The sequence below is a fragment of the Corvus kubaryi genome, unplaced genomic scaffold, assembly GCF_017639235.1.
Source record: "Corvus kubaryi isolate FWS band 111438036 unplaced genomic scaffold, C.kubaryi_AGA036_p1.0 split3-37296, whole genome shotgun sequence".
NCBI lineage: Eukaryota > Metazoa > Chordata > Aves > Passeriformes > Corvidae > Corvus > Corvus kubaryi.
This window is the reverse complement of record NW_024582086.1, coordinates 2,071,632-2,097,623: the sequence shown is the minus strand read 5'-3', so window position 1 is coordinate 2,097,623 and position 25,992 is coordinate 2,071,632. Positions and strand designations below refer to the sequence as shown.

The 25,992-nt window shown below is 46.1% G+C and overlaps 1 long non-coding RNA gene across 2 annotated transcripts in view; it reads left to right on the top strand.

Moving 5' to 3' along the window:
- The first annotated feature begins 6 nt into the window (after nucleotides 1-6).
- The window catches only part of LOC121658431, a 59,083-nt gene continuing 33,097 nt past the window's right edge, over nucleotides 7-25,992 (top strand). For both annotated transcript variants that reach the window (XR_006013968.1, XR_006013967.1), the window contains exon 1: nucleotides 7-508. This is a non-coding gene — a long non-coding RNA (uncharacterized LOC121658431). The remainder of the gene's footprint in view (nucleotides 509-25,992) is intronic.

The window sequence follows — 25,992 nt, the reverse complement described above, 5'->3', positions numbered from 1 at the left end:
GGGCCCGGCGAGGGGCGCGGGCTGAGCACCGCCGGGAGGGGCGAGTGCGTCCCCGCCGGCTGCCAGGGAGAAGCGGCAGCAGCAGCGGAAGAAAGGAAAGCCCAGGAAGGCTGAAAAAGTGCTGTGTAACGATGAGCAGGAAGTGCTCGGCCTCCCCCCCCCTTCCCCCCCGGAGCAACTCTGTCTGACGCGGCGCTTTGCTCGCCTTGCGAGAAGGGGAGCTGGTGTTTCCCGTAATGCGAGCAGAGCGCGGCTGCTGCTGCAAAGCTGGAAGGCGGGAATAAATCACGGGAATATTTTTTCTTTTTCGTTTTTTTCCCTGGTTGTTTTCCTTCCCACCACCAAAAGCACGGAGTGGCGCCGTTTCTCTGTGGGATGCGGGCCTTTCTGCAGCGCAGAAGGCTCAGCGGCGCGAGCGGCGCTTGCCCGGCGTAAACACTGACCGTCTCCCGTAGCTCCCCTCATGGAGGGTCTCAGCCAGGACCGGAAAGACTCCTCACAGAAACAGGTTAGCCCCTTCCCAGCCGAGGGGACTCTGTGGTGGAACCTTAAGTTCCCATCTGTCTCGTTTATTTTTCTGTGTTTTGGAGACATCCGTTGTTTCACGACATGCTGCACCAATGCTCACCCCACAGTGCAATACAGGTCTGCCACAGCCCTCCTCTCCTTCTCTTGAGCTGGTGGGATTTCATGTTGGACTCGAGGTTGCTAACTACAGCTCCCACTGCATGGGACACAGGAAAGGTTGGGTTTTTGGGATACTGGTGCCACGTGTGTCATGAATGGGCTGTTTCTGCAGGTTTTAGTAGCTGGGTTACCAGCCTGTGAAAGCTTTGCTCTGGGATACAGCGGAGCAGAGGATGGGAAGGCTTAGTGCAGGTCCTGGATAAAAAATATGCTTCTTCCTTAAAAAGAAAAAGAAAACAAAAGACAATTTGGCTTGGATACAGGTGCCAACCCATCCCAAGATGGATGACAAGGGATGTGCCCTGATCTGTTGCTTTGCTTGTGGAAACTGAGGAAGTAATTTTTTTATTTTGGGAATTTATTAAGTGTATGGCATAGTACAGAAGCAGAACTAGTAAGCTGTTTTCTGGCCCTGTGGTTGCATCCTCTTTGCTCAACTTTAGTTGCATGACTGCAGGTCACCTCCTGTCTAGCTCTTTCCAGATGTAGTAGGTTGGCCTGCCTGAAGCACTTTGGATACTACTCTCCCTGCTTCTTCTCCTGCCTCTTTGATGCCATAAGCATCCTCTTTTTTTCTTTGGTAGCATCGCTAGAGGAGCCAGGATGCCTGTGGGTGAGAAGCAGGACCACAAGGGCTTAGTGGTTTCTGTTGGCTTTCATATTTTCTTCCAGCTTCCTCCATCTGGTCTCTGCTGCCCTTGTGTCCATGTGCCTTGTGGCTGACAGACACAGCTGGTACATGTGCCCTGTGCTGCTTTGGGGAGGTGCAGCTGCTGCTGCTGGCTCAAGAGAAAGCAGGAATTCCTCATCAGCCAAGGCACCTTGCTTTACAACCTGCTGCCTGCCAGGATAAAGTGATAAGAAACCCAGACTACCTTCAGAGTCCAAGTCCTGAAGGCCCCAGCTCAGCCTAGCATCGTGTGGCTCTTGCAGAAGCCAGTGCAAGCAAAGGCAGGAAACACCCCACTCAGATAATAAATTTTTAGAAACCCACAGCTTTCTAGAGGTGAGTGTGGGTAGGTAAACTCTAAACTGGAAGGAGAGGTGCCCCCCTCCTCAGGTGCCATGCATGGCCACTTGCCTCCTGGTATGCTTACAGTGAGCATACAGCAATTTGACGTCCAAAATGTTGCTGTAGGATTGTTGTATGGATGCCTAAAATAACTGGACAGTAATATAATTCATGTGATCTGTGCTTGATTCTTAGACTGTAGTAATTACCATCATGACAGCGCATAATAAAAATGGTACAGAGGAATGTGCGTCTTCTAGATGGGAAAAAAAATCTACACACCCAGAAAACACACCCTGTTTTCTTATTATTTTTGTCTTTTTTTTTTCTTTTTTTTATGGAATGCCTCATTGTTTAGCTCAACAATGCTGTAGCTGTCCCATGTACAAAGTCACTCAGCCATGGGGGCCTCAGCTTTTCATGTGCCCTCACTCCCACCCACCTTCCTCACAACCACAAGTGCAACATACTTCTCTCCCCCAGGCTGCCGGAGAGTGGATGTTAAAAATGTGCAAGTTGAGCGTGGAGAAATTGAAAATCACATGAATTTCAAGCTTCAGCAGACTTCTATATGATTTGTTATTCCCAGATGTCAGTGGATAGGACACTGGCCAATAGATGGCTCTTGGCAAATATGGGGGGGGGGGGGCAGGAAACACTTAAAGATACTCAGGAAGGTGTGTTTGCTTGCTTCTGAAAGTCAGAAAATGTGGCCCGAGGAGGGACAGAATGAAAATGCAATTTAAGCTTCAAAAGTCAGTCCTTAGATAGTTTCTCTTGCAAAAGATCTGGAGACATAGACAAATACCTATGCCACCCATGCATAAGTAAGTATATATTTGCCACACCCCTTGTATGTGTGGAGGAATGTGGAAGAGGAAGTTGGCAGGTCTAAATTTGGTGCCCTCAAGAGAATTAATCAATACCACTTAGGTGTAGGCCAGTAAAAAGGACTGTATTTTTGGAGAGCTCATGCTATGCCATGATCCTCATGAACATCCAAGTGGGAATTCAATGAAAATTTGCCTTGTTTTAGTCACCTTTAAAGCTCCTGTGGTGGAAGGCATCCTATATTTTTGTACTTTGTTTCTGCTGATTTCAGTCACCTGTTAGGTGAGAGCAACATGTGCCAGCAGTAGGGAAGAGCTTCATGCAGAGCTGGAGGTGAACTCAGGGTGTGCTCTGGGTCAGACCTGCAGTAGGTTTGAGAGGCTGAGCAAATTACATTTTCAGTTCTTTCTGAGCTGCTGGGAGGGCTGGGAAGCAGGGTAGGAAATATGGGCAGCAGTAATCCCTGACAGGATGACCAGTTAGGCAGGTCATAAATCATGGTGTCCATCTGGATGAGTGAGCTGGAACTGTGACACATGGTCCTGGTGTGATGCCCCCCAGCTCCACATGGCTTTCAAGAACTGTTTACCTGTCTGCAGTTCAAGGGCTTTGGAGCCATGAATCTACGTTTCCAGGGCTTGCTTTGTCTTTTCATCTTTGTGTGCCAGTGCATGTGCCAGGTGGCTGGAGGAAACACCAGAGTGGTGAGACCCAAGGTAGGATGGAGATCTGTAGCTGGACATCCTGAGTGTGGCATTGCAAAGCATTAGCCAGTGAAAAACCTGCTCTTGGCAGGCTTTGGACTCTGGCACACAATAGTCATTCAGGTTCCGTTTCCTCATAGGCATGTAATGGAGAGTGAGGAAACATGAAAATAAGAGGGAAAAAGAAGAGGAAGAACAAAGGAAGTGGAAAAGGAAAAAAAGAGCAGGAAACCAGATCCAGCAGCTTGTGCTAATTCTCGCAAGTTAACCTCTCCACGCCTCTGTGAGCGTATCTAAGACAAACTTCTGTCTCCCAAAACCACTATTAAGTCTCCTGACCACTGAAATGTGTCATTCAGTAAAAGGCATACCTACAAGGATAATATTACTGCAGCCATGGCACAGATGGTCAGTCATGTCCAGCATTAAGAAGTAGTGCATCCAGTTGCAGAAATGAGGAAGCTGCTAGAGGCAACAACTCCAGCCATAGCAGTATCAGATTTTACTGTAGGAAACCCTAGTTATTTGCCAGTGTCTTACAATGGAAATTGAGAATGTTACACCTGGCCCTGACACTGCAACAGAGCAGCAGCCTTTAATTGTCCTTTCCCTTTCCTTCCAGCCTGCCCTTCTGGAATATTTTGCTTTTGTAACTGGCCTATTAAAGGTGCATATAATAATTAATAGGTGTTAATAATTAATAATTTTATAGGTGTTCTTGGTGTTGGGCAAGCATAAGTCACAGAGGAAACCTGCTTCTTTTTCTCTCCCAGGCTGATGTACTACAGATGTAATTGCCCAGAGTTTTTTGAATGCTTGGTGTAGCATGTCTGGTTAAAAATGAGAGGAGAAGTTGAGTAAAATGTGAGGGGAAAAAAAAAGGAGAACAAAGATCTTAACCACAGTTCATCTCCCCTCATCCTGGGGGGATGTTGGTAACAAAGCACTTCTGAGAATCAAAAAAACATCCGTGTTACTTCCCTCGCACTCATTTTTGCTTCATTTTTAATAAGTTCTTTGGAGAAAAGAATATCAAAACACTCCAAAGCTGATGCAGCTGCTACTTTTGGAACTTGTATTAGAAGAAACCTGTTTTTCTTTTTTAAAGTAAGTTTCTGTGAGCTCACCTAGGTCTATGGCATGTTCTGTGTCTCAGAAAGGAAGGTACGCTGGCATGATGTCTGCAAACGGGAATGCTCATCTGCACTTTCTGGTATTGAGGCACTTCAGATCTCATGTCAAGACAACATGTGTTGTGTAATTTCCTTACATGTCTCAAACTCAGTCACCTCCTCCATGCTCACAGCCTCTGTTCTTCCTTGGATAGCAGAGCAGGCTGGAGCAAGCAGACCTGCATTTTTCCTATGAGACACTGTTGTGGTTTTTCTCTAGAGAATGGTGTCTTTATTTAGGAGGTCCTTCATTTTCCTAGGGAATGCTGCTGAATCTCTCTGTGCTGAACATCCTCTGCTGACACTCAGGAGCAAGACTCTTTGGGGAGCAGGAGGGTATTACAAGACTCTTGACCTTGAGGACAGCAGTGGACAAAGAGGAAAAGAGAATTTCAGGCTGTGCTAAAGTATGAAACTGAAATTTAACACTCTGTGGTTGCTGTGCTTGTCCTGGGTGTCTGCAGAGTGGGAGACCAGGAGACTCCTGAAGAGGAGATATTTTTTCTTTTTTGGGACATGTGCATTTTCACAACTTTTTATCTGGGTGACAGTATCTGCTGATTTGGCCTGAACATAGGCAAACACTGGTGTTTCAGGACATGTGGAGATACGCATGTGGACATGTCTTTGAGGAAGCAAGTCATGAGGAGTAAGTGTGTATGTGGTGTCTATCTAGAGGACAAAGTGGTTGGTGTGTGTTTTGCTTCCAAGTGTGGTGAGTTGACCTTGGCTGGCCACCAAAGCCACTCTATCACTTCACCTTCTGAACTGCACAGGGGAGAGAAATTATGTGAGTTAAGGACAGAGAAATCACTCTGCTGTTACTGTCATAGGCAAAATAACATCAGCTTGGGGAAATTAATGTATTGGCAGTTAAAGTCACAAATAGGATAATAAGAAATAGGAACAAGCCTTAAAACACCGTTCCCCACCACTCCCTTCTTTTTGGCACATCTTCACTCCTGATTTTCTTTACCTCCTAGCCCCCAGTGGCACAGGAGGATGGGGAATGGGGCCTACAGTCAGTTCCTCACACATTGTCTCTACCACTTCTTCCTTTGCAGGGGCAGCACTCACACTCTTCCCTTTCTCCATTGTGGGGTGCCTCCCATGGGAGATAGTCCTTCATGAATTTCTTCAGTGTGGGTTCTTCCCATGGGCAGCAGTTCTTCATGAACTGCTCCAGTGTTGGTCCCCTGCTTGGCGTGCCGTTCTTCAGGCACAGACTGCTCCAGCCTGGGTCCCATGGAGGGTCAGAAGTCCTGCCAGCAAACCTGTGCCAGGATAGGCTCCTCTCTCCATGGGTCCACTGGTTCTGCCAGAAGCCTGTCCAGAATGAGCTTCCCCTGTGGTCTTAGCCTCCCTTGGGCATCCTCTTGCTCTGGGCATGAAGTCCTCCACAGACTGCAGGTTCTGTAGGTTCTGCTCTACTGTGAACTCCCATGGGCTGCAGAGGCAGAGCCTGCCACATTGTGGTCTTTACCAAAGGCTGCAGAGGAATCTCTGCTCTGGTGCCTGGAGCACCTCCTCCCCCTTCTTCTTCATTGACCTTGGTGTCTTCTTAAATCTGGTACCTCAGAAGTGCTATCACTGTTGCTTATGGGCTTGCCTTTGGCCAGTGGTAGGTCCATCTTGGAGCCGGCTGGCATTGGCTGCAGTGGACATGGGGGGCAGCTTCTAGCAGGTTCTCACAGAAGCCACCTCTGCAGGCCTCCTGCTACCAAAACTTTCACACATAGTTCCCATTAACAGGGGATTTGGTTCAGTGCTTTTCATTTAGAATTTATCTGAAATACAGTTAGTTCCTGGAAATTAATAATATATGTATTTCGCCAGAGATGAGTCTGGTCAGTGTTGTGTGGGCAGGACCCTTTTCATCAGAGGGTTTCCAGGAAATTAGCAGGGCTCAGCCAGTATCCACTAGCACAATTTGCCAGGTGCTCTTAGTTTTCTTCATCTTAAATGCAAGTTTATGAATGAAATACACTTGAGTTGGTATGTTATCAATGAACTAACACATTTGCATTAAAAGTGTTGACATCACACATGGGTGCTTTGTAAAGTAATGTAGAGAAGTTGCAAGCTGTAATTGTCTTTAGCTGCCTTCTAAAATCTTGTTCGCAGACCAAAAAAAGTCCGTATGCACCAGAGGCTCCTGTGGTCCTGAAGTGTTTGTTCTGACTGCCACTATTCAGGTGTCCTTGCATCAAGCCTGGCTCTGATCTCCCGATCAAACATGTAGGAGTCCAGTGCCTTTTGGCAGCTGGCTGTGGCAGACCACACCGTGCTGCCCACAGGAAGCAGTGTGTGAAAAGGGGTGTGGGTATAAGATTCAGTTCTTCATTTTGCTTTGCATTACATTCAAATTACAAACCAGTGCCAATGACAAACACTGTTTTTGACTATGTCCAAAGCTGTCATGCTTTGTTTCTCTTTCTCTCTCTTTAAGCTTCACCATCTTCCCTGTCTTGTTTTCTTCTTAATTCCTGACCACCCCTAGTTTTTTTCTTCTCACCATGCTGTGCATATTTTCTTCTGGAAGTAAAACACTACATTTCAGTAGTTCTGAATCTGCTGCACAAACCTCTGCATTCCTGCACTACCTGCAGGGTGAGGGACCCAGATGCATAAGCCACACAGACTTTGATCTTCAGCAGTGATGCATTTGTCAGGTCTGATTTAAAAAGACATGATGCGGTTTGTACATTGAGAGTTGTTAATGGCCTTATTGGGAAGGTGCGGGGCTCACATACCCTCTCTTTCCTGTTTTGCACACTCCCTGGACCACTCCAGAGACAAATTTGGCCCCAGGGTCCTTCAAGTGAGTGCCTTGATGGTGCTCTCTGCTCCAAAAATTAGAATGGATGTGGGCCATTGGGTCATCTTCACCGGCTTCAAAAGAGCAAGTGTGTTATCTGTCTTAGGATCTCCATGCAGCTCTTACTTTCATGCTCCACTTGTGACCCTGAAATGGGTGATATGATGTCTGGAGACATTGTAGCAGTACAGTAAAGAAGCTGTCAGGAGCATGAAGGGAAAATGATGGAAAGAGAAAAGCAAACTAGGTTTGGGCCTGCATCCCAAGGTGTCTCAAGGCCTTCACATTATCTTATCCCTGGGACAGCCTCACATCCTTCCAGTGAGGTTCACCTCAGAGAACTAGGGCACTGCCTCAGCACTGTTTTCTACCCTTGCACCCACAGCTGTCCCTAGGTTGGGGGGTTGATGAGTCTCTTAAAATGCAGTTGTATGGTTGCCTCTGAAGTCCATTGTGGTGGGTTGGCCCTGGCTGGACACCAGGTGCTCCTCAAAGCTGCTCTGTCATTCTGCTTTTCAGCTGGACAGAGGACAGAATTCTTGTGGGTTGAGATAAGTACGGGAAGAGATCACTCACTGATTACCATCACGGGCAAAACAGACGCAACTTGGAGGAGAAATCAATTGGATTTATTACCAATCAAATCAGAGTAGGGTAATGAGAAATAAAACTAATTGCTAAAAAATCACCTTCCACCCTATCTCTCCCTTTTTCCTGGCCAATTTCTCTACCTCATCCCCCAGAAATGCAGGGAGTTGGATAAGGCTGCAGTTAGTTCATCACACATTGTCTCTGCTGCTCCTTTCTCTGGGGGGGGAGGACTCCTCACACTCTTCCCCTTCTCTGGCCTGGATTTCTCAAGGAGCTGCAGGTGGATCTCTGCTTTGCTGTGTACCTCTGTGGGCTACAGGGGAAGAGCCTGCCTCGCCATGGTCTTCACTGCAGGTCTCTGGAATGTCTCTTCCTTATTCTTCTTCACTGACTTTGGTGTCTGCAGAGTTGCTTCTCTCACATAGTGTCACTCCTCTCCCTGGCTCTCCTGTCCTACACAGTAACTTCTTACCCTTCTGTTACCCCAGAGGAGCTACCGCCACTGCTGATGGGCTTGGCCTTGACCAGCGGCGGCTCCATTTTGGAGCTGCCTGGCATTGGCTCCATCAACATGGGGGAAGCTTCTAGCAGCTTCTCACAGAAGCCACCCCTGTAGACTGCCTCCCTTCCTCCACTATGAAAAACTTGCCTTGCAAATGCAGTGCATCCATAAACCATCACTGTCTCATTTTCTTACCCAAAACCAACAGTGCTTCATCTCTTATTGCTGGCTCAGGTCAGGGTTGGTTTTGTGTGGGTATGGAGTCAAGTTTAACAAGCATGTAATCTGTGTTTTCCTAGATGCTCGCTTAACAGAACCATGATGTTCTCTGGAGACAGATGTGCCCAAGCTTCAGTTTCCAGAGGTGCACATACAATTGCATTTCTGTGCCTGAACAAATAATGCTGAAGAGTCTATGTTTATGCTGCAGAAGTTGTACAGCTGACATTTTTCAAAGCAATTATATTTTTAGATGTGCAAATATGCAGGGATGAGTAGGAAGATGGTCGTCACATCCCGGAAAAACTTAGGATCCTTGAAGGCATCTGTAATAAAGCATTTGAAAAACAGGGCCGAGATGCCCTAGAGCAGACAGAAAGAAACAAAACTAGCTGGCTACCTTATGAGACATGCGCTCTTGTGTCTTCCACAAGCTTGGAGGTGGCTGTGATTCATACAATGACAGGAAGGCTTGAGGAACCACACAGCCAGAGCCCCAGGACAGAGGAGTCTCCCTTCTAGTCTTAGTGTTATCCATTAGACATCTCAAGCCGCTGCTACATCCGGGCAGAAGAGGTGCTGTAAATGTTGTCACATCCATGCTGGTGGAAGGTGTCACCTGTTTCATAAGGATTTCACAGCTGTTTGGCCAGCATGTATGTGGGGTTTGTGGGTCTGTCCATATGACCAGGGTGACCACTGACAGATGGTACCCAAGTGTATGACTGGCTACAGGTCACACGAGTGCCAGTGATGTGTTTCAGGCATCTGTCAGCACCAGTCTTGTCTATTGCAGCAGAGGAATACAAGGGAACATTCTCTCAGTCACCAACAAGGCATGAAGAGAACACCTGGCCTTGGCATTCCTGTGTGCTACAGAGGAGCAATGGGTCCCTTTGCATGCTCGCTACAGCCACGCTGAACCTAAGCCTCTAACCAGAAGATGTTTTCAAGTTACTGGGCTGTGCCACGTGCAGACCATGGACCTCCCAGTGAAGCTGTGGTCATATGCCTAGTGAAGGTGCAGGGGAATGTGTGGATCTTCCTTTCATTTTCTGCTCTGCTGGAAAGGTGAATGCTACTGCAGCTAGTACTGTCATACCAACTCCCTGAACTGCTGTAGGGCAAAGGATATGACAGTGATTAATGATGCAGGGAGGCATAGCTGCTGCTTTTCCTTCCTGTGCTGGACATTTAACTCCCTCTCAGTGTGCTGTCATATCCTACAGGATGCTTCAGACAGCCTTCCTCTGGAAACCTCCAAATGAAAAAAACCAAAACAGTGTTGAGCTGAGAGGTGGACCTGAACATCTGTATGTATCACATGATTCTCAAAGATAGTTAATGTTTACCACCTTTGTGGTTAATTAACAGGAACCAAATAATTCTGCTTTATTGCCATGCAATTTCCTCTCATGGCAACACCAGAATGACTTATGAGACATTTCTGAGAAGTGTGATACTCATTAACAGCCTTTGGGTGCACCTGGCCTCGTACGAGATGCTTCTGCATGAGTGCACTGCTGCTGCCTGCCACCGGAGACAAATGGGCTGGACACCTGTACCTGGGTGCAGGTGCCCTGCTGCAATGATAGACATCAATTTCTTCCCTGACTACCCCATGTTTGGGGTTTGTGTGTGGTGTTGGAGCAGTGAGGGTTTCTGCAGGGGGGCACCTGGGCGGTCCACATGGGCTGGTGGGCTTCTTCTTGGTCATCTGCTTTCTGATAAACCCTGGCTTTTCCCACCAGTGTTGCAGCGCTGCATCAGGCAAGCACCAGTGTGCAGGGATAGATGAGGCATCCTCTTCTCCAGATAGAGTCCCCCCTGACTGTGGTCTGCAGGAAATTCTGTCTCAATCACAAGTTTATTAAAATTTGGAGATTTTCTTCAGATTTTACCCAAATTTGAGATATAAACTTGAACCTTGCTGTGGGGCTCAGCAGGGCCCTTCCCTCAAGGTTGTGTTGCACAATGACGTCTGTGCCAGACAAGAACTCTCAATCCTTAGTTGACTCTTTAGTGTCATATTTATGTATTTTCCTTCTAAAGCAATCACAGCCCTAGCAGTTACAAAGCACAGAAATTTAGCAATACAAAAACCAATCAAAATGGAGAAGTATGTTCTTTTTTTTTGTTAAGAACTGAAAGAAAAGAGGCTGCAAGCAGGAAATAGGGTATGCAACGTAAAGAAAAGAAATTAAGTTTTTTTGTGTGTGTGTGGTCCCAAGCTCTAATTTCAGTAGTTGCAAGAGAGGCTGCAATAACAGTGTCCAGACACAGAGCTGGTCTAGACAGGCCAATTAGTGTTTCAGAGTCCTCTGAGCTCTTAACAAGATTAAGGGCTCCCTTGACTCATTTCACCTTTCAGAATTGGAATAAAGGCCCAGATTTTGTCAACAGACTCTTACAGAAAGCATGCTGTCATTGCAACAAACTGGTTTATTTTTGGGGGAGGGTTATGTGCAAAAATAAAATGGTTCAGTGGGAAGCCTGGACCCATTCCCAAGTGCTGTTACTTGAAAGCTTTGCTCCTGATCTGCTGAAAATCAAGTCACAGGGAGATAGGAACTAGGTTTCTACAGCCTTGTACCTCTCTGGGAGCGAGCTTGCACCATGAGGTTTGGGACAGTGGTTATAGGCTGCAATTCAGGAAAGCGCTGAAACTAGTAAGTCACTGCATACACACTTCATTTGGCAGCTGGCGGCCAGGAGGGGAACGAACAGAAAGCCAGAGTTTGGCTATTGGGTTTTGGTCGGGGCCCAGCTTAGGCTTTCTTCTCTAAGGAGCAAGGCCAGTGGTTGGCTGGTTGAGGGAGGTCAAAGGAAATTTGCTAAGGCAGGTGAAATGGAGAGGACAAGACTGTGAGGGCACTTGGGGCTGGGCTGTTACTGACAGCTGCAATACCTGAGAGTTATTTCCAGCCTTGGCTGTTGCTGGACCACATCCACCCACTCAATGGCTGTTGACACCAATCACCCATTGCTTCTTGATTCCAAACAAAGATGGTGTTTCCAAAATGACCTCTGTCTTAATTTACATTGACTGGTCACTGGCCTTTTGGGTATTTTTGGTCAGAGCGGAAGGAAAGGCTTCTGATCTGCATGCACCCTGCCTTTTTTTTGTGTGTGTACCTCCTTTATTGTAGCTGGCTCACATTGCTTTTTTCTCCCATATAGGTTGGAAATCAGCGAATGTACATTAGCTTGGGCATCTCTCTTGAGAAGCACTGGGCATCTCTCTAACACCTTCTCAAGGCTCTAATTTTTGCAGCCTTCATACGATATACAGCCATTTAGGAGTCTGTAAAAATAAGTCCTTATTAATTAATTTATTTCTTTTTTTGGCACAGATTAAACCCCTTTTTAGCACAGATTAGACCCAAAACACTAGTAATGTCTTACGACCATAGCTGAAGCCTTCAGTAGCGGAATGTTATTTGTTGGGATGCAGTGTCATTGAAAGATTGTTAAGCCTAATCTGATGCCTTTGTCTATTTGGTCCTGAAATTAAACACTAATCAGCCTTGGAGCAGGACACCCAAGACTGTACATGAAACTGGGTGTATGTGGCAGCGCACATCCTCCACTTCCTCCCTGCCTTGACCACTCTACAATCAAGGAATTCTTGTTAGGCCTTGGCCTTGATTAATGGGCAGTTAAGTTACCCTTGAGCTTATCAAAAGAGCTGTTTGTTCCCAGGAACCTCTGTTGTCTAATGAGCCCCAGTTTTCTAATGAATAGCCTTGAAATCTTATTTTTGTCTAAATACCAGCCCAAGTGGAACAATATTATTGTTATTGGACATTTTTTTTCAGGAAAATTTCAGTTAAAATTCTCAGATTGTGACCAGGATGACTAAAGCAAATCATCTCACAACCTTGTGAACAGTGGTCTTGAATGAAGCACTTTGAACTCTCCTGGACCACAGGGGCCTGTGACCAGCATCTCCATGTGCGTTGGGTTTGTGTGACAAGGCTCTGGTAGCAGGAGGGCTCTGGGGTGACTTCTTTGACAACCTGATGGAAGCTTCCCCCCATGTCCAACACAGCCAATGTCAGTTAGCTCTAAGATGGACCTGCCACTAGCCAAGGCCAAGCCCTTCAGTGACAGTGGTAGCACCTCTGTGATAACATATTTAAAAAGGAAAAAAACCCAGGAAAAATTGCACAGGAACAATTGTAACCAAAGAAGAGTAGAGTGAGAATATGTAAGACACCAGGGTGAGTGGAGAAAGAGAGGCAGGAGGAGCTCCAGGCACCAGAGCTGAGGTTCCCCTGCAGCCTGTGGTGCAGACCATGGTGAGGCAGGATGTTCTCCTGCAGCCCATGGAGGACCACAGTGGAGCAGAGATCCACTTGCAGCCTGTGGATGACCCCATGCTGGAAAAGGTGGATGCTGAAAAAATACCATCCGCAGGCCTGTGGTGGGAAGCCCACACTGAAGCAGGTTCCTGGCAGGGACCTCCATGCCTATGGAGAGTGGAGCCAATGCTGAAGCAGGTTTGATGGCAGGACTTGTGGATCCCTGAGGGACCCACTGCTGGAGCAGTTCATGAAGAACTGCAGCCCGTGGGAAGGTCTCACACCGGAGAAGTTAATGGAGGACTGTCTCCCATGGGAGGGATGCCACTGTGTAGCAGGGGAAGAGCTCCTCTGCCTGAGGAGAAAGCAGTGGCAGAAACAATAAGTGATGAACTGATCATTCCCTGTCTCCCTGCACCAATGTGGGGTAGGAGGTAGAGATTCAGGAATAAAGTTAAGTCTGGGAAGGAGGGAGGGGTGGGGGCAAGCTGTTTTTAAAATTTTTTTTTACTTGTGATTCTCCTACTCTGATTTTCATTAGTAATATATTCAACTAATTTCCCTAAGTCAAATCTGTTTTTCCCATGGTGGTAAATGATGAGTAATCTTTTCCATGAACCTTTCCCCCCCATTCAGTTGAGGAGGGGAGTGATGGAGTGGCTTTGGTGGGCACCTGGTGTCCAGCCAGGGTCAACCCACCACACTGTCCGAGTGGGATGCCTCTTGGAGCTTCCCAGCTCTCACCTGTGGGACTCTGGGAACTGTTGCCAGAAGTTGCCCATGGGACCTGGGCTGATTCCCCCCTCACTCCTTGAGGGTCATTCCTTTGCCCCTTGAGAAATGCAAAGGCATTTGACATATTTCACTGAGGGGGATTTTTAACTTGAGGGGGATTTTTAAACAGGCATGTATAACTTTGTACATACTTCTATGTGTCTGTGTGTGTGCGTATGTGAATTGATTACACACCTTACAGCCTATAGCAAGTGTAGCCTGAATGTTGCCATCTCAATTTTACTGCTATGATTATAGTACACCCCACTGAATAATTTTGTAAGTATTAGATTAGTCAATAATTAAGGGATGTTAAATCCTTTAGCTGTAAACTGTTCTGGGGCTAAGTTTGGGCACAGCCACACCTAGGCTTCATCAAGAGTTTAGAAAGCAAGGGGTTCCTCGCCAGACCTTTTTACTCAATGGGAGGATCTCCCTCTTACTCTTTTTGTCCCCAGCCTCTGTATAAATAATTCTAAAGTGATTCTAATATAATTTTCCTTCATGTGCTTCGTCTAGGCAGTAAGCACTAGAGTAGAGCCTGCCATTGAACTTTGTCATGCTTGTACAAATTTATATTAAACCTGCTTTTGCTGCTGGTGATTTGTTAAATGACCTAAACCATTCTTTCATGACAATGTAAGCTTTGAGTTTCTAGTTCCCATTTCACTCAAAATGCACCTACCCTTTGTCCCCATGGCCTGTCTGTGTTGGGCCCTCAGGACTGAAATATAAGCAAAAGAAGTATGTTTGAGTTGCATGCAGTTTTGTCCCAAGAGAGCCAGGTCCAGGCCTGGAGAAGTTGAAGCTTCAGTTACTTATTGACACAGATAGAAATAAGTGGCCACTAAATGCAGAGGCCATGAAGGGTTGCTCTGAAGCATATTTTTGAGAAAACACACTACCTTCCTGCAGTTCAAGATGTGTTTGTATTTTGTCCTACAGGGTCTGCTTCCCCCCTTTCAGGTGGAGATTTGCTTTTTCATGATTTCTTCTTCCTCACTTTTTTTATAAGTATTGTCACAATTAAGAGATTTACTCATGATGAGCAGTAGCCACTTCTCCAAAGTGTATACCAAGGTGGAAAGTTGAACAGTGATAAAAGATCAGGGCTTTGAAATAAGAAATGTCTAGTTAATCCTTCATTATTTTCCTGGCAGATGGCCAGAAACCCTCTCCTATTTTCGACAATAAAACATACTGTTTTATTTGTCTGTATTTGATTTGGATTTGCTCATCCCTCTTTATCAGCTGTCATGGATCTGGTAGCTTGAGTAGAACAGGATTGTTTCCAGAAACTAAGAATCCTTACCAGAAAACCAAAGAGAAAGGTGTGTTTTATATTTGGTATGTTAATATCACCTGTTTAGTTGCTGTATACTCTGTTAGCACTAAACAAAATGGGCAAAGATTGGCAAAAATATTAGAAATATACATTAGAACTACCTTTCTTATGCATATTTCTACCAGAAAAGGTCTCTACTGAGTGGGATCTAACCATGATGTGACTTCCATCATGCGAAACTAGAACTGCATTACATGCCCAGTATATATTCCCCACAAACCTGAATCAGTGGGTATTTTTGGGTGGTTAGTGCTGGACTCATATTCCAATGTACCTGAGGCTTTGGTTGTGCAAAAATCAAATCCAGGAGCAGTTTCCTTTTTCATTTTATAGCAAAGCTTAGTTGCTGGAGTACAGACAAGAGACTTCAGGAAGGGGAAGTGCCTTTTTCTTCATACCTTACATCTCCTTTGTACCCAAGCTGCCAAATATTACGTGCAAAAACCAGTTTACTTACTGGTCTGACCCTTGAAAAGGCAGTGAACGGGCGGGACTACTTTACTTGGATGAGTTGGTGGTGGTTTAAATTCTTGTGGTCTGGGGAAGGGGTCTTAGTAGCTTGGGTTTTATGCTCAAGACCTAATGTTGTTGAACTTTATAAATAGAGGTGACTCAGTCTTTGTTTTACAGCCCTTAACCAATATCAAACTGACTTCAAAGTTGGAAAACATTATGTCGCTCATTCCTTTTGGAGTAGGTAGGCTAAATGAACTTGCCACCGTGACAAGTAACAAGCCCAGCACAGAAGCTGCGCTGTTTTACCTGAGTATGCTGTATTCATAGACTCATAGGCAGAGAAGAGCTGCAGAATGTACTTGAATCTGGATGCACTGGGACAGGCTGCTCCTCTGCAATTAAACCGCAGCACTTACAAACCAGTCACTCCTTTGAAGTGCATTTTCTTGATTCCCTTGGAGCTGAGAGATGAACTTTATTTCCTCCCCAGAAGAGATATGGTTGCAGCAGATTATTGCTTAAGCAAGCTACTGAGGCAGAGTCAGGAAGCTTCCTTAGATTTCCACTGTGCTTGCTAAAGACAGAGGATCCTTGCAGGTCTATGGCCCTGCCAGTAAGGCTTTTATTCATGAGTAGTGCGCCTGAGTCCATACAAATGCTTGGCCTGCTTTTGGCTGGGGGAGGGATTACTGGTGAAGAAGAGAAGAAAGCCAAGCAAAGTGTCTTGGACCAAATCTTCCCAAGCTTTGGGGAACTTGAGAATTTGCTCCTAAATCCAGATGCTCCATTTCAACCTGCAATTCTGTTTATCTGATCTTGTAGCTTGAGATGCCATGGCCTGAGCTGAGTACCCAGGATTTGGGGTTTGTTTCAGGATCGGAGTATCTGCCTGTGAGTGAGACCCACAGGGTGCTGAGGGCTGGCCTGCACTTGGGAGGCTTGCACAGCTGTCAGCATGAGCAATAACCCTGGTTGCCTCTGCCAGAATCAGGGCACACTACATTAGGGTCCCACTGCTGTTGAGATTAGCATTGCAGCACAGTGCTCTCCCACTTTGTCCTCCAGCATGTTGCTCCCTCCATTCAATCCCACTTTTTGTCTGTTGCTTACTGGGCCATAAGTAAGCCCAGTAAGCTTGATCCTGAGGCAGCACCAGGACATGGTGCAGCACAGCACCCCAGCACCACAAGGTGCTCCCAGGGGTCTGTGTTGTCCAGTCGGTGCCCTCCACTTCCTGCAAGGTGAGCAGACCCAAACCTCCCCTCAGCTATGGGGATGCTTGAAGAACAGCCTCCTTCTTCTTGCTGTGCACAGCACAGCAATATTCAAGGACAGATAGACAAGGGTAAAGCAGTTTTGTCTGTTTCCTGTGGACAACCACTTTTGGGTAAGGTCACCTCTCCGGCATGCCATAGTACCATATTTCCTGAGTTGTCCCTCTTAAGAAGAGCCAGAGGTTATTTTTTGAAAATGTGCATCATCCCCCTTCCCCAAATTTTTGAACCATTTTTACATCCTTTGAACCTTAAGCATGAGCCAAATTTGCAGACAAACCACCCAGAGGGACTTGGTTCTTATGAGATATTTCCACTCTAGGCATTGTTTTAATTGCTCTGCTGAAAGCCCATCATTGTACTTTGAAGCAGGGCTGGAAAAATATCCATTAGTGACATTGTCAGCCTAACTGATGGTTGTTTTACTATTTTGTTGCATTAGTTGTGTTTATTACAGGTGGTATTAAGTCCTAAGAGCTGGGATTCTGCTTCACTTTCATCCTAAGCAGCAAGAGCAGTGTCTGGCTAATGCTCTGAGAATGAGGGGTCAAGGGTCCCTGCTCTCAGAGCCCATGGAGGGCCTCTGCTGGGTGCCTCCCCACTGCAGTTCAGCTGTCTGATCCTAAAGCACAAGCCAGCAGGTCATTCTGACCCAGCAATCTTCATGTTCACTGGATAATGAGCGCTCCCTGTGCAACAAGAAAGGATGCTAAAAGCCAGTGTAGCTGTTCAGCTAAAAATGGCTGTCAAATTCACACTAGATGAGCAAAAGACTAGTCTGGGACAAACTGAATAGAACACAGTTAGTGACACAGACATCCTCCCTCATCCTTCTCCTTTTCTACACTTAAACACACAAATCTGCGAGCCCTGCCAGAGCAGATGCAGTTGCCACAGCCATTGCTTACCTTATGACTGCTATCCAGGTGACAGTGTCGCCCACCTGCATTTGAGGGGCAAAGGAGCCTCTTGGGGACTGGGTGAGGGCAAGCAGGATGGCCCCCCAGCCTTCACCTGCTCTCCACTCCACTAACCCAAGAGTTTTGCTAGCCTGTACCTTGGTGCTTAGGGAACTTCCTGTATTTGTAGGCTGAGTTCGCTCTTACCAAGAAGTAGCAGATTTCTAGGGCAATGGCCTAGATCTGGAAAAGGTGCCCTGGTAGAAAATCTTTTGTTCTATCTGGACTTTGCAAAGTCCCAGGCATCTGGCTTTGTTCATACACCATTTTCATACTAGCTCAGCTTTATTCTCAGTGCAGTGGCACTCCTTCTTTGTCAACGAGTGAGATCAGAGGGAGAGCTTGTGTAAATCCATGGAAACAATGTGCAGCACACACCCATCTACCAGGCAGTCTGTTCATTCCCAAGAGCTTTCTTGAACTTGTCAATCTGCAGACTACTGAGTATTTTCCATATAAGTCATTCATATCAGTGGAGTTAAAAGATAGTGAAAGGATGTGATTTTATCAGATGACTCAGAATTGGGAGCGTTTATTCCTCTCAAGCACCTTTATATCATCCTGACTCAGCAAAACAAGTCCAGTTCAACTTTTTTTTTCTTATTTAGCAGGCTTCCTGGGAATATTTTCCTTAATGTGGACACCATTCTGCAGATCCTCATGGTCATTCTCAGGAAAGCTCCTGCTGCAGGCAAGACACTTTGTCCAGGTGTTGACATCAAAAAAGGAGTCCCAGTTTGACAACAAGACCTAGCACAGAGATTTTTGGGCATGGAGCCTCCTTGTGCCACTGGCACATGCCCTGTGCATAGGTGTCCCTTCATGCGTGTCTGTCTGCACACATGGCTTTTCCAGTGTGTGGGGGTGTGTGCCACAAATACCACTGTACAAGCACTGTAGGAAAACACCAGAGCTGGGACATTGGACTGAACAAGATTTTTGTCAGTGGTTACAGCTGGCTGTCATTTATCAGCAGAAAGAATTTCTAATCTGCAATGAAATGTTTATTTTTGTTTTACTTTAAAGTCTCCTTGATAACAATTTGTGCATTATTTGCTTCTTCCCCTGTCAGGTCAATAGTAAATTATACAGACCCTTTTTACATGGTGCCCCACCTGACGCGGAAGTCATCATCAATGAAATAAAATGTGATGAGGTACCAGAGAAGTTTGCATCAGCCACAGGAAAGCACAGACTTGAAGGGAAGTACATTGATCTTTCTTCCCCTTATTCTTGTTTTGGTTGCTTTAACACCACTGAAATCTTTTGTGACTGACAACCTGAGAAGTCAGCTCAGGTAATAAAGAAGCCCTTTTCTGAGGGCTTTAGGGTAAAATGTTCATAGTGCTGACACATGTATCCACCAGGGTATCCTTCAGTCACTCTGCTTCTGGGGGCAGGTCTCTCAGACTGGGGAGTAGCCTGCTCCATCTGCTGGGAGTTGGCTGCACCTGGGGTTTGGCAGACAAAACTCTGCTCTGGGTCTGTTGGATAGACATTTTTCCCTAGAGAGCTTGGAACCACAAGAGGGACATCCTGAAGCCTCTAGGGTTTTGGTACCAGCCTTTCTGGGTCATGCGTTCTCATTTGCACCACAGCAAGATGTACTGCCAAATAAACCCCACCAAGTTCTTTGGATAACCCGCACCAGGCCTGGGACATGGGGCTGTGATTATCTCCAAGTCGGTGATGGCTTCCAGCAGGGGTGGGGGTTCCAAGTGCAGGGGAGCCGGCCAGAGTAACGCCACGAACACTGATAGGATTTGAGCATCGTTCTCCACTTTATTGTTTACTTTCACTAACTTATATCTACTTTGCAAAGATTCACACCCTATTCCCACGAGACAGCCTCTAAGCAACAGGGGAGCCGACCAGTGTGTAACTTTGCCCAGGATTTTCAAGGCTGCCTGCTGCCAGGTGTCTTCCAGGCCTTCCTGCAGTCTGAGGCCAGTTCAGGGGTTCTTCCTCTGCAACCCTGGGTTGGCCAGACTTTCCTGGGGTATCATATACACCTGTTCCACAAGGAATCCCTCTACAGCTTCCTGCCAAGTTTCAGGCTTAGGAGAACTGTGGCTCCTCAGCTGGGCATCTGTCCGCATCCTCATCATACCTATGCAAGTGCTTGTGTGTATGTGTGGGTGCATATGTGTAATCCCCTTTACACGAGGGGAAATGTAAAACTAAGCATGGTGCTGGCTGGAGAGAGGCCAGAAAGGGGTTTTTGGACTTAGCATCTCCTCTAGCATTGCATCAGAGCAAGGGGGCTTCCTCACCAAAAATCCAATTTGATTGTGAAACAGAAGGAAAATGGCATTCACAAATTGAATCCAGTACAAGTCAAATGAAAAACTGGTTTCATTAGCACCAATGCGGAGCTCAAGTTAGGCAGGCTTGCTCTTTGATTAAGGCTCCTGAATTTGTGACCAAAACCTCTGGCAAGCAGGATATAATAATGAGAAAGAACTCCTTAAATGCAGAGTCACATGATGATGTGAGTGGAGCTGTGAGTGGAAAAGAGCTCAAGGATGGAAAACTGCTAACTCTGACTTCAGAAGACAGAGGTGATCAGTTAATATTTTTGTTTTTACCTAGGTCTTTTCTGTGTTCTTCAGCAGGAAACACGTATTTTCCATACTGTCATGCACTAAGGTATTAAATAGGGGAATACTAAAGGCAAACAGGGAATAGGTATGATATTATTTTCGCTAGAAAACTCTGTGTGACTTCTGCATCCCCACGAGTTCTGAAAAATGGGGAAGTTTCAATGGGAGCCCTAGGAGTCTGCAGCAATCCTTTACCTGAGGTAGAAGCACAGAAAGGGCCATGTGGAGCAAGACCAGAGGTCCAGCTACCTCGAGGTCTTATTATTGCCAGTGGTACCCAGGGGTGGTTGCTGACAGGGCACATGCAATGATGCCTCAGCAGGTCAGAGTGGAACTGCACTGCTGCTGGAGCCAGGAATAGGGGGCAGGAGTACCTTTGCAATTACACATATTTCTGTGGGTTTCTGTAGAACCTTGGGGCTGCTGTTGCAATGGAGTGGCAGCTGTGGAAATAATTTTTTCATTACTCAACTGGATTAGCTGTTGGTGCTTCAGCCGTCACCCAGGAAAAGTCTGGATTCCTGATACTGCCTAGCCAGCTGCAGTGTGGATCACACCCAGGGGCCTGTCCCTGCCACTGAGGTGCATAGGCAGATGAAAAATCAGTCTAAGTTAAGTCCTCCAAGTGCAGCATGAGATGAGTTTGCTGCAGCAGTCATGCACCTGGCCAGCTTTCCCCTCACCACACAGCTGCAACACCAAAGGTTTTAGGTGAAAGCTAATAATGTTCCCAAGGCCTCAAGATCCAGCAGATGTGGGGTGTGATACAGGATGGTCTGCCTGGGTCTGCAGGAGGAAAACCTGCTGTTGACCACCTAGCTGAAATTCACTTCACCGTCAAGACCTGAAAACTGTGTAGCAGAGAGGTAAAAAACAAACCAAACAAAAACCCTTAAGAAAACAAGAGAAATTAACAATGGCTGAGAAGGAATCCATCTGACTGATGGAAAGCTGAGCCCCTATGACTTTGGTTGCAAAAGTGAAGGCCCTAAGCCTTGTGCTGCTGGAAGTGTTTGCACACCACTCTCCTCCCATTGGTTTTCCCACTGCCTGGCTTGGGGCAAAATAAGTCAACCCAAAGGTGCAGCTCGGACCATGGGTTCTTTTTAGGAAAAACATAGCTGCCCTGCCCCATGGAGAGGAGCTCTATCTTCTGCAGGAGCTTTTGTGCAAGAGGTTTATGTTGGTGAGTACCCCCTTACTTGGGAGTGGCATCTTGGCAGCTGATGACATCTGAGGTCAACTTCTTTCTCTTTTTTTAAACTATGCTCACCATTTTTGTGCCTGCCAAAGGCAGATGATGCCAATAAAGGACGATGCTTTTTGTTGCCTTCAGGCCAGCTGCTGAGTCCTAATGGCCTTGTGCATCAGGGAAGGAGAACAGTGCCAGGATTTGTCCTTGCAGATGATGCCGTCCACTTTTGTCAGTGGAGCAGTGGTCCATCAGGGATGAGTGCTAGAGTGAGGCTGGAGTTCCCTGTAGTGCTGGGCCTGTTGGTGGGGTCTGACTGGTACCCAGCACCTTTGCTTTTAGTAGAAACTAAGTATCCTTCTTGTCATTTTATGTTTAAGGAGGCAGGGCCAGCCCACTTGAGTGAGAAGGAAAGGTCCCACCCATTATGAAAATTGGCAATCAAAATAATCTTTTTCATGATAGAGCCGCAAAACCAGTGCAGTGTACAAAACTGGGCATTGGGTAAACAGGGCATGCAACTGAAAGAATAAGTGAAACTCAGTGTTTGGGATGCTTTTCATCATTACCCCCTTTTACTCAGTAGAAATTCCTCAAGCTAAAGCCAGGGTGGCAAACATTTCTCATCTCCCTTCTGTGATCCATTTTCACCTGCATTTGTATTTTTTTTTGTTACAAAAAAAAATTTAAGAAAGGCAAGTCCCTTCCTCCTCTCTTTTACAAGTCCCGCTTTGTGCTAATAGTGCAAGAGATGGTTGCCATCATCCATGGTTACACCATCCCGATGTTTTCATGTAGTTGTCTGAATATGTCTGCTCAATGTAGCAACAGGTCTTTATCCTTCAACGACAAATTCCTTGTAAACCTCCTTATCCTACTTGTACAGTCATGAGGTAACAAAGCAGTGCCTTGTATAAGTAAAACCAGGTTCTGAGAATCTCTATTATTTTACAGCTGGAAGGGTTTTGGACATATGTTCCTGCTGTGTATATTTCTGAGCAAACCATTTTTCTGGCAGAGTTGTTTACAAAATTGTAAGTCCCAAGGAGAACTTTTCAGGAAAGGGGTCAGCTAAGACCACATCTACCTGCATTGTGTAGGTTAAATTATTGGGTTCAATCCTTATTGCTGGATTTAAACAAGGCTTGTAGTTGATCTGGATGGTAGGGAGTGATTGCTGGCTGGTATCTCAGAAAAACATGGGGTGCACCCTGGGGGAATTTGGGAGAGAGTCCTGCCTTCCCAGAAGCCACTCACTACTCCAACAGGAGGCAGGTGGCTGGACACTCTGAAGACAATGCTCTGATCATTTTAAAGGAAACAAAGCTGCCGCTTGGTTGGGTGGATGGCCTTGATTGTGCAGCATCTCTCCAAATGCAGGGAGTGTTTTTAGTTAGACTTCAGCAGTGGCCAAGGGTCACAATTAGCCCAAACATTTGGCTTAGAGCAGGGCCCCAGGCAGTGCAGGAGGTGAATTTACCTTGTGTTTTAAAACCATTTCCTTTGAGGGATGAGTGGCTCCAAAAATGCAGCTTCATAGGATAAAGATTTTTTAAATGAGGCACAGTTTTAATTTTTTAAATGAATCACCTCCACTACTTTGTTACTAACAACAGGTCCAGAAGCTCTGTTAACAGCTTCAGGAAGATTTTAATCAGGCAACACTTGGAGCTATTTTAGAGCGCACAGCTTTTCTGTTGCTTTGATGTATCACTCCCCTTTCTAAGAAACATTGACAGACTTCAAAAGTGAGAGGTGCTGTGCCAAAGCCCTTTGAAATGGCCAGGTGCCAGGTTCACCAAGATGCATCCCAGCCCTCATGTGCAGACTGAGCTTTGAGGATGGACTGTACTGCCTGTGGTGGTGGGGCGTCTGGGGTGAAAAGCATCCTCTGAAGGGTTTTTGCAGATGATGGGCATTTAGGGTCCCACAACCTAGTACTGTTCTTTGTTAGGGAAAGTAAAAAACAGAGCTTCCCACAGGGTCACAGCCTCCTTTGGGCAACCACCTGCTCTGGTATTGGGGTCCTCCACAGGCTGCAGGTGGATATGTGCTCCACTGTGGATGTCCATGGGCTGCAGGGGCACATCCTGCCTCACCACAATCTGCACCACAGGCTGCAGGGGAATCTCTGCTCTGGCTTCTGGAGCATCTCCTTCTTCCTCCTCTACACTGACCTTGGTGTTTGCAGAACTGTCCCGCTCACATATTCTCACTCCTCTCTTCAGCTGCTGTTGTGCAGCAGTTTTTCCCCCCTTCTATAATTTGTTATCCCAGAGGCACTACCACCCTTGCTGATGGGCTTGGGCTTGGCCCACAGCAGGTCTATCTTGGAACTGGCTGGCATTAGCTCCATCGGATATAGGGGAAACCTTTGGCATGTCCTCACAGAAGCAGACATCTTGCTACTAAAGTCTTTCCACGCAAACCCAATACAATTGGCTGGAAGAAAGAGGGGCATATGAACTTTTCTGTCCACTGGCTAGGGAGAAGTTTGCTGAGTGTGATGGTGGTGATGACCTGCCAAAAATGTGCCTATCTCACTTGAATACTTTGATGGTACCATGCATTTGAAGTGCTTTTGCCTGTCTGGCAAATCCCAAAACATCCATTGAGCCTAGCATTCACATCCTGACCTGCTCCATTAAAGGCACATTGCTCATAGTGCCTTCCCTGCCAGAAAGGCAGCAGTGTAGTGGTTATGCTCTTGCCCTGCTTGTGCTGGCAGCTTTGTGTGCACCAGTGCGGGAAGGCTAATTAATGAAACTCGTACTTGCAACTTGTCTGAGGGAAAAAGTACCAGCAGGACATTCATGCATTGGGTGAGCATTGGTAAGTTAATGCCTCTTCCCAAACACACCTTTTTGGTAAAGACCAAGATCTATGTTTCGCAGCGTCCTGTCCTTGCTGTGTTGCCAGTGTAAGGCATAAGGTCCACCACCCTCATTCTCATGAGCAAAGCCATGCAGCTGAACTTCCTGCAAAGTTAGCTCCTTTGCAGTGGGCTCTTTGAATCAAGCAGGAGCCAGATGAATGGATGAATGGAAATGGGGAGGTAGAGGCAGCCGAAACATATCTGGCATTTACAACCTGCACCTTCATGCAAGCAGAGTTTGTAAGTGAAGTGTATGTTCAAGGAATAGGAACAGGTGGGTGGCACTCGTCCTTTGAGGCTGTTTCATTGTGGAATGCCTCAGGCAGACTCAAAACTTACATTTGTACTTTCTGTGCTATTTAGGGCATGCATGGGTATGCCAAGAAGAGACCAGTTTGTTGCTCCTCATTAAAAGTATATTTTCAATAGAGAAAATAAAGAAATAGAGAAAATAAAAGAAAAAGAGTGGAAGCTCTTTCTATTTTTTGCCTTTTTTTTTTTTTTTCAGATTTTACTCCATGCAAGGTTTCAGCATGACAGCACAAGCAGATATACTGCTAGTCCCGGTGAATACATATAGTGGTAGCTGCCTGTGAGATTCAAAGTAAACAAAAAAAAACAGGCAGCAACTTTTGGCATGGGAAGGGCTGAAGTGGTTAATTCTGTATTTGCATTGGTCTTAGTTTTGAGGTGCAGGCTGCATTTTGTGCTAGATGTTAAACTGTAATAGCAACCAATGAGATCTCAGCCAAGGGGAGGAGAAGAAGAACCCACAGCTGTGAGACACTGACAGGTTGTCATGACCTGACAAAATTAATCTTCAAACAATGGAAGAGTTGGCTCAGTCAATCCCAGAACTATTTGTAATTATCACTGAAAATTTGATGAATGCAGGAAATGTAACAGAAGACTCAAAAAGTGCATCATGACACCTGCACAGCAGATTGTACTATAACAACCTGATTTCCCCTGTAATGAGGTAAGAGGTGATGCTGACATGCAGGAGCAGGTCACCTGGCACATCTTTTGGCACTGCCAAGGCTTTTTATACCTTCTGTGAGGATTTCTGGAGCATGGTTTAAATTAGATTACCAGAACGTGGGTGCAGACTTTGTTGGATGATTGCAAATTTTAGGAGTTCTTGATTTATTATTATTTTTTTCTCAGTCTGATCCCAATTGGTGTTTTTATTGTTGATCTGAATGCTGGACTGTGGCATGTGCTTCTCACATCTACAGATGATTATGAACTGGGATGCACTGCCCTGAAGCACAGGAATAATGATAATGTTCTTGGCAAACTGGAGAAGTGGTTTGGTTAATAAAAGGAATTACTTTGAAAAAGGACAGGCGCAAACACTTGTTTGTGCAAACAACTCGTTTGCATCCCTGCAGTATGTCTGGGAAACTTCTTCCCCTTCTGATAGCTGGCAAGCTGCTCCTGGCCACACAGAGTAGAAAAGGAGAAATATAACCCACTACATTATCAGCACAGGACAAGAAAGATGTTATCTCATACTGCTCATGCTCATGAGATGTCTGGGAGGTGGCTGAAGCCTTTTGGGTGGGTGAGGCAAGGGGTGCCACATGAGGGTGCCTGTTGAAGGGCCTCATCCATGAAAAGGGTAAACACAAGAACACCTTTGATGTTGAGTCCTTGGGTGCTAGATGGCCC